Below are 14,598 nucleotides of genomic sequence, written 5' to 3' on the forward strand. Positions count from 1 at the left end.
GTCTACCAAAACCTTCCCAGCAAAGAGCTGTAGGAGTTTCGGAGTGACGTTAAAAAGCTTGCATCTCTCAACAGTCACCTAATGGCCGGCTGTCTCGGGAAAAGGTTAAGTCCAACTCCCATAATGCCTAGCCCCCTCCGCAGAATCCGGTCCCTCACCTACCACTGCCTAACTCAGCAAATCAATATCGAGGACACTCAGTTACAGCTGAATTTTAGATAAAGGACACAGAGTACATTATTCTAACAAGTCGTGTAAGGACATCCCGAATTTTCTCTGGCCGCCCAGCTGCGAACCATCTCTTCCCATTCTTCGCTTTCACCCATTCCATTTGGGGTTAAATTCTAGCACTTAGTGCAGTCCACTCAGGCTAGAATTCTCTGCTCCCAGGTACTCACGTAGCCAGGGATGCCAGATTCAGCAAATAAAAATTGGACGCCCGGGACACCTGGGTGGCTCAGTCGATTAAGCTGCTGCCTTCGGCTCAGGTCATGATCCCAGGGTCCTGGGATCGAGTCCCATATCGGGCCCCTTGCTCAGTGGGGAGCCTGCTTCTCTCTCTGCCTCTGCCTGCCGCTCTGCCCGCTTGTGCGTGCTCTCTCTCTCGGACAAATAGATAAACAAATAAAATCTTTTAAAAAAAATATTGGGACACCCACTTTTATTTACATTTCGTACAAACGGCAGGTAATGTTTTGGTGTAAATATGTAGCAGGCATGGTATTTAAAAACTTATTTTCTATGTGCAATGCAAGCGTCAACTGGGTATCTATTATTTGCCTGCGATGCCATAACAAAATACCATAGTCTGGGTCCCTTACACAACAGAAACTTATTTTCTCATGCTTTTGGAGGCTGGAAGCCTAAGGCCAAGGTGGTGACCGGGCTTGTTCCTCATGGGGCCTCTTTCCTTGGCTTATGGCTCACATCCCTGATGTCTCTTCCTGCTCCCAGATGGACACGAGTCCTGTTGACTAGGACCCCTACCTTTATGATTTCACTTAATCTTGATCACCTCAAGACCCCACCGATAGTCACATTGGAGGTTATGCTGTCAACACACGCTTCATTTCACCACAGAGCTACCCCTTTCTATGATCTATTATTTGTTTTTTATTTGTCGCCTCCCACTTGAAGGTTAGCTTTGGAAGAGCAAGGACATTTATTTGAATTGTATCTCTCCCGTGTGTGTGGACCTGGGCGGTGCCTGCTGCATGGTATGCTCTCAATAAATCCCTGTTTAATGTGAATGGTTGACCAGTGGGGAGGAGGACCCCCTCCCTGCAGGCTGGTGGAGCTAACGGGATGAACAAGAGGAGTAAAATTTTGATAACTGTAGAAGATTCTGGAACTGCCTCCAACTTCTGATCACCATATTCTGAAATACTTGAGCAATTCTCAAAAGTCCGTGCATCTGGATGATAATGTTAATAATCTAGCTAATAATGAAGGTTCCTGGGCTCCAACCTTGGATATCCGATTCAATTAGATAAGGATTGGCCATGGAAGTCCGCACATTTAAAAAACACCTCAGCCAATCCTGACACAAAGACGATACGCTGAGAGACATAATGCCAGGGTGAGCTCCAGAACCAGTTCCCACCAGGACACGAGGGTGATGGAAATAGCAAGGGGAGAGTGGGTCGGAGAGTTTCCCTAATTACAAACCCTTTGGCTCGCACAAGCTTTTCTTTTAATTGTTGCTTTCGCCTAGAGCTTGTCATTCAGACGCTTCATTCCTCAAAATCGTTTGCCTGGACCCTGCTGAGTCCCTACCTTCACTTCCCCGGAGTTGCCTCCCAGAGCCCCAGCTGGGGTCTCACGTCGAAGATCCACAGCTGTTTCTGAAAATGGGCAGGGTTGGCCTTCACCTGTGGGGTGAGCTCCACGTGGATAATACCCACTTCAGGGGCCAGGGGAGCTCATCCAGTGAGGGAACTCCCTGAAGGCAGGCAGAGCTAACCAAGACCCAAATGGGCTTGAGGTCTTGAAGGCAAAGACAGGGAGCCACTAAGGCTGAGACTGTGTATGGAACCTCAGGATGCTGCTGGGGACACAAGACTGGCTGACATTACCCTGAGTCTAGAGCTCTGGTCCCCCTTACTTCCCACCAGGAGGTCCAAAATGATATTGGTTTGTTCTCTTGAAACTCCTCTCTTGCCTGCAGAATTGCAGGATTCCACCTTATCTCATCTGTAGGAACAGACCAGATGTCCTCCCTCCACACGCAGGCAAACACGGCTTTGCTGATTTCTTCCAATTTCGTGTACATTTCTGCATCGCCCTGTCAGTTACCTTCACTTTCTCTCTCCCCTCTGCTGGACCACATCTGGCATCTTCGGGGACTATCCTCTGGAGAAATCTTTTGTTCCCAATCAGATGCCTGAATTGAAGAGAGAAAGAGTGTTCTGATTTAGACCTGCTGGTAACAGATCTCACGAAACTGTAGGCAAACACTTAAACCCTACCTACCTTTTAAGGTCTTATTTGCCTAGCAAATGCAAGACATTTGCCTCCTGTCCACACCCAACCCAGGACCATTTGTTTCTTCTTTACAATTTCAAGTCATGCTTTCGTTTTAACAAATGCCTTGCCGCTTATCAAAAAGGATTTATACCAGCTTCCTGCTCATTTTTGTAGTACCTGTCATTTCGTGTAGCTGTCTAATGTGGGCTGCTTGTGGAAATACTATATTTTCCTCTCGATGTAGTCTACTTAGCTAAAGTCAACATTAATATTTTTAATTTAATGTTTTAAATGGTTTCTTGTGATCTGTAGAGTCACTTTGTTAAGTCGGTTACTAGATTAAATGTAGAACTTCCCCAAACATGGTTTTCTTTTAAATTAGCCATTCAGATTCCACATATATATAATAAAATGAACAAGTAAAGAAAATTCCAGGAAAAAAAAATATTTCCAAGGTATGTGAAGGGGGAGTCCTGCTTTATGAATGCCGCATGATCAAGAAATATTTGTTAAATTAATAAAATGAGGGAAATGAAAGCATTGGGTGGTTAACCACTCAGCCACTAATATGCTTTATGACTTGGAGTTAGTCACTTCACTTCTGTGAACATCATTTATTTCTTTCCCATTATAAGGATTCTGTGTCATAAATAATCAGAAAATGCTTTGAAAACATTAGACTGCAAATGTAATTACTGGTGCCTTTTTTTTTTTTCTTTCCAGAAAACAGCAAGATGAATTCTTTTACTTGTGCTAATGGCTATCCCCAACAACTGCATATCTCTTTTGCTCACCGCAGATGACTCACCTTTGAATCTATGTACTGACCCAAGGGACAATGCTGGGGGGAGGCTTTGTAGGGATGCCAAGCAATGGGTTCCCAGAGATGCTATGCGGGTGGCCGGGTCCTCCGTCCCTCTGATGTCAATATCCCTATTTCTGCTTCCTCCCCAGAATCTCACCCATCAAGATGAAGGCAAGAAGCATGTGTCACTTGCAATCTGTGTCGACTTGCAAAGATGGGAGCTCTCCACATCTTTTCTGCCTGTGAACAGCAAACTGGGAAGTCACTGACTTGCGGTCTCTTTCCCGTCAGACTCCACACACCGTTGGTGTGTTTCCTGTTATAAGCAAGCTAAGATGGAATGCTAGAGAACCTCTCCAGGCCAGTGGTCAGTCATTCAAGCATGCACACACAATTAGCTCCTGAATGATATGGTTCTCACTTTAAAAAAAAAAAATAGCCTTTTCATATTCAGATTCCATTTTCAGTTCATGGTGGTGACATAGAAATCCACACGTAATATGATCAGAGTCTTCAAAGGACGGATCATAGAGGAAGGCTATTGGAAGAGAGGCCACCGAGGAGAAAAGTGGGCATGATGCTTCGGAGAGGAAGGAGTTCCAGATTATGATGAAAAGCAGAAAAGAGAAAATCACTTGCCCTTCCTGTATCAGTTAGGTTTTTTTGCCATATAACAAACCACCCCAAGGCCCAGTGATTTTAAACAGGAAACATTTATTGCTGATTACCACCCAACCAGTCTTCTGGGAGACCTGCCAACTGGTGACTTGTACTAGGTTGACTCAGGCAGGTCATGAAACATTGAAGAGTTGGTGTGCATCACTCAGGGACAGGTTGAGGATGGCCTCACTCAAGTGACTGAGGTGGGTTGGCTATTCCTGGGCAATGGGTTGACTGGGCCATCCATCTCCTGGCTGTTCTTGGGCAATGGGTTGACTGGGCCATCCATCTCCTGTTATCCTGCCTGCTAGCCTGAGCTTCCACGCATGACACTGCAGATTTCCGAGTGAGCAGAAGTGCACAAAACCCTCGGAAGCGTAGGATGGGCCCACCAGCACTTTTGCCTATTGGCCAAAGTAAGTCATAAGACCAGGTCAAATTCAAGAAGTGGGGGGTAAATTCTACCTCTTTACAGGAGGAGCTGTGGCATCCTGTTGCACAGGACATAGATCCAGGGAGGGATGAAAGATCGTTCCCCTGTTTGCCGTCAAGGCACTGTACTTGCCTTGCAGAGGACACGTGAAGGTTCTGTGCCCATTCTTAGGAGCTCCTTTCTATCTGCTAGATGGGATGCTGCCAGATAGATTGGATGGGGGTTCTGTAGAGTGCACAAAGTTAGAGCTATGGCTTCCCATGCAAGCCTTGTGAGAGGAGATTGAAAAGCATGTGAGGCAAATTGTGGCAGGAGCCTCTGGGAGGTCTTCAACATATTAAAAAAAAATTTAAAAAGGCAAAACAAAACCTACTGGAAAACCCCTTTGTCCTTTATGATGAAGCCTGGTATTTAAATGTCAGGCAAGTGAGCATTTACCTACGTGTCTGGCCCTGGGGGTACAATGGGGAGCCTCACAGCATTCCTGATGTGGGACTAACGGAGGAAAAAAAAGATTACATACGTGCAAACAAAGCAGAAGTCCTGCTGTTTCCCCAGAACTGACCCTTAGTCTTAGCCCTTACAGATTAAAGATGTACATTAAACTGCCTGGGCTCTGTCCCATCTTGGCGTGGCTCACACTGTCTTGTCACTCCATGCCGATCTCTCCCAGCAAGCTCTCGAAGGGGTTCTGAACAGGTCCCAGTAGCATGAGGATTATTTTAAGCTGAAGACATTTGAGGATCAACAGCCGAAGGAAGAAGTTTCTTCTGAATTCCCCGTATCCACCTAAAAGCAAAGCCTCCCGAGAGAATCCATCTGCCTCTTATGGGGTTCCGATCATAGGACCCCAAGTAGGGCACCTTGGCATATTGGCTTTTATGCTGAAGAAGCTTGAGTTGTCAAAAAGAGAGCAAATTAGAGTCACATATGCTAAGCCCCGTGTCACCGAACTGAGAAAAACATATAGTCTCAGCGCTCCCAGCAAGTGAATCTTAAACCAGTCAGGAATCACCTGATTGGCACCAGTGAGGCCACCTACCCGGTCATCCCCTAAAGGAAACTGACCTTGCAATAACCAATCCACTTTTCTTCCTTCATATGACTTCCTTGTTCCCACTCCCCCTACGTATAAAAGTCTTTTCATTTTGTACAGCTCCTCCGAGCTCCTTTCTCTCTGCTAGATAAGATGCTGCCCGATTCATGAATCACTGAGTAAAGCCAATAGGATCTTTAAAATTTACTTTAAAATATAAGATTTGTTTTTCAACAGAGAAAACAACAGAGATGGGGACATCGCTCTGACTCACCCTTCTCCCCTAAAAGAGGTCATAAAACCGTCATGGGAGAGGGGTCCTCCTTATGCCCGGATGAAAAGAGCATCCTCAACTCCCAAGACAAAGGGGCTCTGAGAGGAATTGCTACAACCCCGCAGTGCTGCTCTTTCTACACAACCGCCCACTGTTCATCAAACTTAGCCCCCGAATACCCAGGCGTAACTGCTTCACTGTTTCTTCAAGTCCTCGTGTCTTCACGAAGGTTCTCGTGTCATGTAAAACCTATATTAAATAAATTTGTATGCTTTTCTCCTGTTCATCTGTCTTTGTTGGTTTTAATTTTGAGACCCAGCCAGGGACACTAAATAGGTCAAGGAAAATTTTTACCTCCTCTACAAGGTCTTGAGGCAGAGTTTGAAACTCAAAGGCCAATGGGGACCAGGCAAGAAGCCTGAAGGACCAAGACAGGTAGGATATAGGAAAAGTCAGCTTAGCTGTCTTGAAGCTTCTTACAGAGACATCTATATTGGAAAATCTTTTCTTCCAAAGGTGGAAAAATCAGTTTAAGGACAATGATAATGGCTAATGACACAGCCTCAGAGGTGAGGGGGAGGGGAACAGGAAAACACAGTTTCCAAGGAACACAGCTGCTCCCAGGAGCCCCTATAGCATCCGGTGGAACACTCAGCCAGTTTTACCACATCTCCCCATTTTCAGAGAGAAGCTAGACATGCATATCCTCCTGTGAAATCTCTTCTTTTTAAATGTTGATTAGAGCTTTTCAAGGATCCCACTCTAGGGCAAAGAGGTCTCAAGTGAAGCCTGGAGGGCCAGTTTGAAACCTTAGCTACGGAGACTCTGACACAAAGGATATTATCAGCGGTGTATTTAGAACATCATTTACAATCATTCCAACCTTACGTATTTTTTCCAGCAGATGCCTTAGCCACTTGGATGTGGCCATCTTAGGCATTTAGGCCAATGGGAGGTGGTTTGCTTGGTTTAGGAGGTGGTTTGCTTGGGAAGTCACTAGACCCCGGCTCTATGCAAGATTGTAGAGACTGAAAATTTGCCCTTAGTGTTATTACCTCTGCAAATTCTCCTGGCTGGGCCTCCATTCCAACAGGGGCCTGGGCTGAGTCTTCCTTTTGGTCCCAGCTGGATTTCAACTAATCATGCCCAAAGACATTAGCTGATAATGGCTTAAAGCCTTACATTTCCAAGAGATATTTAAATTTTAAATGAAGACCCAAAGACGGAGATATCATCTTTTTTCTTCACCGGAGATATCATCTTTTTTCTTCACCGTCCTACTCTTGAGAACCAGAGCATTATTAAGTGAGGAAGCATGGAAGGGAGGGAAAGTCCTCAATAGATCACAGTGACACCATACATTCTTGGATTTTTGAGGTGCATAAGTAAATTAATTTCATCATAACATCACTTTGTTCAGATTCTGAGGGTTATCAGGAATCCCTATTAGTACTCTTTATGACATCCTGCTTTCTTAAGAAAATAAAGCTAATTAATGGGGGTATGTGTGAAATTTCAAAGAAAGAGATTATTTTTTTCATTACTAGGAGCACTGACTTCGTTTACTGGAAAGATTGTGTTTTAATGTCGGCCACTCACACAGATGAGGTTGATTATGAAAAGAGAAATTGTTTGGTTCATTAGGCTTTAATTATAGAGATGAATTATTATGGATGAAAAGAGGGAGCCACAAAATTATGGAGATTGAATTCCAGTTCAATAAACAACTTCAAATATCTTTACTGGAGACATAAGCTAGTCATGTTCTTTTTTTGCCAATTTAATTTGATGTCTGCTGACAAATGATGTTAGAACGTCCCTGGAAAAATCTTAATATCTACAGAGTGTTGGTGGCTATCATTTAAATTATACTTTTTTCCCTAATTATATTTTCTGATGGTAGTATGGAGATAGATAGGTCTTATTTCTGCTTCGATTTATTTTGCGTAATAATGACAAAATGTTATATCCCCGTTTGGCATTCTCCATGAAGCCAAATTGCTTTTATAATAGCTCAGTGGCCTTCAGTGGTCCCCAATGTATGCAAAGATAAGCTAAAAAAACCCTGAGCTTGACATCTCACGACTCTCCAGATCTGATCCAACCGAAATATCCGTATTCTCGTTCAGTATTGTGTCTGGTTACAAAATTTGTGCTGTACGCAAATGCTCTCATCCCCATCCCACACCAACATCATATGGTTTGCTTCTGAGATTTTAGGCACAGCTCTCCCTACTCTGTATTTTCCCTTTTAAATTCTACTGCCTGAGTCCTCATTTTCAAGGCCCTGTTCGAATTAGGCATCCTTAATCTTCTTTCCTGAGCATGGTATTCTGGGGTGACCCTGCTGCCTGATTTTCTAAAACACATATGACCTACCACATTCTTCTTTAAACCTCTTGCATTATTGGTAGTTTGTACTCTGAACTCTTCCAAGCAGGTTTTAAAACTCTAGTCACAATATTGTCATAATCTTACATTCCTTAATACTTTAAAATGATGGTTTTACAAAATACAGTGAACTCATGACATCTAAAGATTGCAAATTTGAGAGTATCAGAGACTGAATTTTTTAGGTATGATAATAGTTTACTGTTATGTAGTTATATATTTTTTTAAAGAGCATTTCATTTTTATAGGAACACAACAAATACTTATGAGTGAAGTAATGTAACGTCTAAGATTTGCTTCACATTAATATGGGAAGGTGGTAGGGTTTGGATGAAACATCATTGACCATAGCATCAAGACTGACCATGGTGAGTCAACAAGATTGACCCAAATTGACCTGCCATCATTGATAGTTGTTGAATTAGGGTATTAAGGACTTGTATACTATTCTGTCTACTTTCATATATGTTTAAAACTCTCCAGTATGAAAAAGTCAAAAAAATTAATAAGGAAGATAATAAAATTAAAAATCTTCCTGGCAACATGAGAACACCAGAAGGAGCTGGTGGTCTCAGTCTGGAATGACCACTTGGTCTTCAGTAAGTCACTCAGCTGTACTGAAACTATTTCACTGATTAACTACATTCATTGAATGAAGACATTCCAGCAAATGCTTGAGCCACTTCCAGCTCTAAAACTCTATGAATGTAAGTGTTTAGAAATCAAAGACTGATTTTTGGTAGGTGGAAGGTTATATTAACTAAACTCTCTGGAGTGATCACTTTACCGCCAATGGAATATAACCCCTTTGGGGGGATTGGGAAATAAATACATATAACCTCAGTGGGGCAGAAGTGGGAGATGGCCCAGCAGCTGGGGACAGTGTGATGATGGGTGCTGGATGGATAGTCACAAGCTAAAGGGCCTCCAGTATTGAGTCTGAGAGCAGTGATTTGTCAAGAAAATGTCCTCTCTCTCATGACCAGTAAGCTATAAATGCTTATGGGGACTTGGAGTTTCAGCTCAAGTTCAGCCATGACTGGGGTTCCAAAGTCACTCTGGACGCATGGCCACGTTAAATCTGGGAAACAAAAGAAATGTTGAATTGCAGTGTGGGAGGAGACCCTGCAGACTAAGCGAGGCAGGTGAAGGCCAATCCAACCAGAACAGGGCTGCATTTGATTTTTGGAGAGTCCCCAGCAAATTTTCACTCAGAGACCAAGATGCCCATCTGAGAGCTTTCCTTTCAATTTCAAGCCGTGTCTTTCCATTGAGCCCACTGCAGACCCAGGGAATAAACAGTGTGTCAGCTTCATGATCATCAAAGTCCCTTCAAATCATTGAAGGCAGAGAACAAGTTATCTTGGGACTTGCCATGGTTAACCAGCCTCTTCAAGGAAGGCAAGTTCACACAGATAAACAGCAGAAGACGAAAAACAATACTTGAGCTTCTCTCCGCGTGGTCAGAACGGGGGTATTTGGGTTTTACTGAGCACAAATGTAAGACATCTGGAGGGCAATGGCGTTCGCTATACTTGTCAACATGGTTGACTTTTATAGATCACAAGCTTTGATTACTATAGTCTGTTCTTTAATATGTTAGCTATTACTCCAAAGCACTGCTGAAGCCCCCATGTGCTGGATACCATTTACTGTGCTTACTGGAAAACAAAGTAAAATAAAATCCATTATTCTAACTTTGGATATGTCAGCAGCTAATAGTAGGATGAATAACTATAATTTGTTGAGCACCTGCAATGTGCCAGAAGCCTTCAAAAGATCATCTTTACTGTAATCATCTAAATGAAAAGATACTTCCCCATAAAACAGGTGAGGAGCTGGCCAAGAGACAGAGTTGGGATTTCAAAGCAGATGACAGATGACACCGAAGGCCTCTTCCACTATCAGTGTTTTCTCAATCTTGTCTGCACATCAGAATCATCTGGAGAGCTTCAAAGGTTGCCCTGAAGATCTGAAATTAATTTGTCTTGGGTGGAGCATCAGAATTTCTGTTTTATTGGGGGGTTGCCCAGTATAAGTCAGGAGAATCATCTGCCCACAAGAAGCTGCTCCCTTTCTCTTCTCCTTGGTCTGTAAAAGTAGGAAAATCTCTGTAAGGTACAGAGGCATTTCAGTGGGTTTGCACGTAGGTTCTGGAAGGTTCCTGCCAGGGTTCAAATCCCCATTCTACTGTGAACTAACCTCCGGGATTGTGTTGCCCATGTACACAGTAGGAACACAATCCATGCCTCATGTGTGCAGCTGTGTTGGGAGTGTGAGTAAAGCACTTTGAAGAGTTGTGAGGGTCACTAATGCCAATGCCATTATGAGTCATGCGGAGGCCGAGGGCAGAGCACAGCCTCACAGGGTTCCTTCGTGTACCCCGCAAGGTAAGCATTTAGCTCCTGACCTTGTTTTTGTGCCTTCCTAGGTCTTCTCTCTGATTTCCTGATTCTCTAATGCTCCCTGTTTGCATACTTCCTAACTACAGTTTTTGTCCTAAATGTGGACTCCAGCAAATATGGGGTGGGGGGGACAGTCATTATTAAACTGTGTCTACTTTTCATCTATTTTAAATTTTCCATAAAAAAGAACTTAAGAAAATTTAAAAAAATAGAACAAAATACTTAAATGAGTCTGAATCTGGCTCTTCTATTGAAGGTATGCATGGTCTAATTCTCAAAATCTTTTCCAGTGCTTTGGGTCTTACATTTATTATGATAATGTTATTACTGAATAAATCTATTCTAAAACTTCACTATCATACCTAGTCACCGGATTTACCATTTAATTACTCAATTTTTACTTGGGAACAGCCCAGGCGAGAACCTTGCTTTTACTAACATTAATACACTATCTTAAGTGTATGTCGCAAGAATGCAGACTGATAAATTTAGACATGTTTATTTGTTATAGATCCCTTTCCCTGTCTTAGATATGATGTCACAGGCAGTTTTTGCTAAGGGTCTCATTATCTACAAGGCTTCAATGGTTTATTGTGCTGCTATCTTGAGGAGAATGATCAGACCTCCTTACCCTTCTGAGTCTCTCGATAACATGCATAATGAGAGCAGTAGTGGATAGTTAGGGTTTAGGATAATGGCACCGACAGCTCATAGAATCATATAAAATTAGTTCTCCAGGGACCTTGCCAACAGCTCACTTGGCAGATTTGGCAAATGAGGTCAAGCTGGGCAAGTGGATGAACTTGCCCAAAATGTCACGGGTATTAAAGCAATGCACACTATCTCTTTCCTGCCTACAGGTGCCTTTTCATAGAGTTCAGCTGTGATCAGAGGTTATGACAAGACTTGGAGTGGAGTGGGAACAAGGATCACGGCAATGTGAGGAACTTGCTTTCAGAAAGAACAAGTGTTGTTGGGCCTTACTTCAGTAGGGTTCTTAGACCCGTGGTTCGCAGACTCGAGCAAGCATCAGAATTACCTGGAAGACTTGTTAAAACACAGATCTATGGACCCTCTCCCAGGGTTTCTGATTCATATCCTGATAGAGCCTGAGAATTTGCATGTCTAACTAGGGGACCACCCTTTAAGAACCAGAGCCTCAGGTGGCCACATTGAACTCATGATTCCCAATCATTACCATTGGTAATAATTATTTCATTGCTGTTGACAATATCCTCAACCACAGTTCTCTTCTTGATTGCTCCCTGGGATTCCATACAAAGCTCTTTATATGGCATCCCCTAACTGGGTTTTCTCCTTTTTCGTTCTGCTTTTTTCCTGGACTTCTTCCCCTCATCACTGAGGCCCCAGTGAGGTATCTAATTATGAATGGCCCTCTGCTTGGGACTCACCATGCCAGAATGGTTCCTGAACCCTAGGCACCCTAAATGGTAGGAATCTCAATAGGGCTGTTTCTGCTCTGCGATGTGTTGGGAGAGGTTAACAATTGTGTTTACGATCCTCAACCAAGACAGGCTATATGAATGGTTTCATGCTCTTTGGATACGTTGTTCACTCTGATTCACTCATACGTGCTCCAGCGCTGACTCAGTATGAAAAGATACCCAAAGAGAAATGTTACCTGGTAGTATGACTGACCCAAAATTGTCAGGACACTGATCAAGAAGCTGATTTGAAGACTGTTTTCCTTTGATGACAGCTTCCTGACCCCCTTCTCTTACAGGGCCCAGATCCAGATGAAAATGCCTCACCTAACTGGCGTGTGTGTTGACTTCCATAGCAAATGAAATTCCAGGTCGGGGACAAGAGGCATGTTGCCATCAACTTTGTCTTTGGTAATGCATGTGGGATTCTGTTTCCACTATCAATGAACCGTGTATTTCAATCTGGCCAGGTATTTTATGACGTCTGTCCAAAGGAAATATGATGGACACACTCCAGAAGTTGTGAATGGGCTTTTCTTTCTTATTTTTTTTTTTAATCCCCTACCCCCGCCAGTGCTACAAAAATCATCACATTCAGAGTAGATGAGAAAGGGATAGATTCAGTCTCCTGGGGAGAAACATTCCAACCCACATAAGAAAAAAGGCCAGTTGTTGAGCCATAAATACTTAAAAATCATAATACCTGGAGATTCCGATTCTTCTTTAGTTCCTTGACTTCTGAACTTGTCGTATGGGTGAATGCTATTTTTTTCCATTGCTTCTCTTCAAATTCAGCCATACTGCACATTACCAAGACTCTGCCTGTGTCGCAGCGCTCTTGAGCAAACTCACGAGTGCACAGGTGAGATGTGGGGTCTGAAATGAAGAGCTGCCAGTGATGGCAGGAGGGGTCACGTTTGAAACAGAGCCTCTCCCGTCCTTCCCCAGACAGCCTTTTCCCCCATGGATCACATTGTATCACTTCTTAGTCATTTTTCAGTCTCTAATTTTTTCCAGCTGTGAGCCAATCGGATGGCTGACACCCCTTTCATGTTTCTTACAGCGTTATCTGGGGATTCATTACTTAAGAAGTCATTTTACCCGTGTGTGAATGTGTGTCCACTCAGAGAATAAAGTTCCTCTTGTGCTATTTGGTATGATGTCAGGAGCAGTTTCTCATTCCCTTCTACAAAGCTTCCCTTCTTCTGATGCAGCAATTAGTCGACTATTAATAAAAAGACATTAGGTTATGCTTATTTATTTTTAAGGAATGACATCATTCCCTGCCTTAATGTCTAGCAATGGAGCAATTCACAGGTCTTTCCATTTATTACATCATGGAAGCAGATTGAACTTGGCAATTACCTTGTAATTTTCACAACAGTGTTGAAAGGGGTGCTGAGAGCGGGGTCACTTGCAAAGGTCTGAATAAACATCTCTGTGGCTATGTGTCTTCTTATTTTGTTAAGCAAATTTGTGCCCAGTGAGAGGTACGTGTGGAGCCCAGTTCAGAGGGCAAATATCTTCACTTTATTCCAGAACAAGGCTACAACTCTCAGTCGGAGAGAATAGACTTGGTAATAGACTTGGTAATTTCCAGTTAGTTAGCCCAGCTGTCAGAAACCATCCAGTAATGAAGGCGCACTAACTGAAACCTACAAACCTCCCATTTCCAAGCTGAACCCATGTAGGAGCTCAATGAGCTGAAACACTCTCATAGATTCATAGGCTTTTGAATGGAAAGGACTTTGAGGCTCAATTTTAGGCTTAAGGGAGTTGAATCCTATGTTACCGAGGAAGTTTGATTAATGCTGAACAGTTAGCAAGTGGGAAGACTGTCTTTATTTCCACTCTGTAATAATACCTCTGTCTTAAATATGCCACCGCTGTAGATGAATAGAGATTTCTCTCCACAAGTGGAACTTAGGATGCCATACTTGAATTTATCTAGCTCTGTGTATTGGTTTAAAACAAACTGTCTCTCGTTCCTGGAGGACAAGTCATGAGGCTGCTTCTCACAGTGGATAACTTTGTACCTGTAGTTCAAGGTTCAGTAATAGAACTGTTCATGCCATTGGTGTCAGCACATTAGAGAAATAGAATCACATTCCCTCCCCCCTTTTCGAAAGACTCCATATTTTAAGGGCACAGATTAGTCTTCACCAAAGGGATCAATTTCTTTTTCCCTCAACTCTCGTTATGGTTGAGTGCAAAGCAGTGGCTTTATCAATAAAGGGTCTGATTATGTCAGTCATTAAGAAGATAATCAGATCTATTGCTCAGTGATGAAACTGCCAAAGGTCTAACTAATTGGATATAAAGACATGGCCTTTGACCAAAGCCAGTCAAGAAAAAACTTCTTTCTCACAATCACAGCTTCTGCTTATAGTAAGACCTTGCTGTGTTGGGTAATGACCAGACCCAGAAACTGGTCATTGACTTTACCAATATGTACGTGTCCCTAGAATTGAGACTCAGATTGAAGACATAGATGGAAGTATTTACCCAAGATTGCAAGTGTAAAGAAGGAAAAAGCTTTCTTCGGCCCTCTTAGGGTCTCTGACTAGGTCTGGCATTTAAACCAACAAGGACAGATTAATAGGAGAAAAGCACGCACATTTTATTGAATTTTATGTGTACATGGGAACCTTCACAAAAGACTAAAGACCCAGAGAACTGACCA

Source organism: Mustela putorius, unplaced genomic scaffold (genome assembly GCF_011764305.1).
Source record: "Mustela putorius furo isolate JIRA1106 unplaced genomic scaffold, ASM1176430v1.1 tig00000867_pilon_pilon_pilon, whole genome shotgun sequence".
Classification (NCBI taxonomy): domain Eukaryota; kingdom Metazoa; phylum Chordata; class Mammalia; order Carnivora; family Mustelidae; genus Mustela; species Mustela putorius.